The sequence below is a fragment of the Bison bison genome, unplaced genomic scaffold (assembly GCF_000754665.1).
Source record: "Bison bison bison isolate TAMUID 2011002044 unplaced genomic scaffold, Bison_UMD1.0 scf7180017863102, whole genome shotgun sequence".
Lineage (NCBI taxonomy): Eukaryota > Metazoa > Chordata > Mammalia > Artiodactyla > Bovidae > Bison > Bison bison.
In genome coordinates, this window is record NW_011493674.1 from 1 (window position 1) to 452 (window position 452).

The following is a 452-nucleotide window of genomic DNA, read 5'->3' on the forward strand; positions in this document are numbered from 1 at the left end:
AGCCTAAAGACTCCACCAGAAAATTACTAGAACTAATCAAGGATTATAGTAAAGTTGCAGGATATAAAATCAACACACAGAAATCCCTTGCATTCCTATACACTAATAATGAGAAAACAGAAAGAGAAATTAAGGAAACAATTCCATTCACCATTGCAACAGAAAGAATAAAATACTTAGGAATATATCTACCTAAAGAAACTAAAGACCTATATATAGAAAACTATAAAACACTGGGGAAAGAAATCAAAGAGAACACTAACAGATGGAGAAATATACCATGTTCATGGATTGGAAAATCAATATAGTGAAAATGAGTATACTACCCAAAGCAATTTATAGATTCAATGCAATCCCTATCAAGCTACCAACGGTATTCTTCACAGAGCTAGAACAAATAATTTCACAATTTGTATGGAAAGACAAAAAACCTCGAATAGCCAAAGGTATCT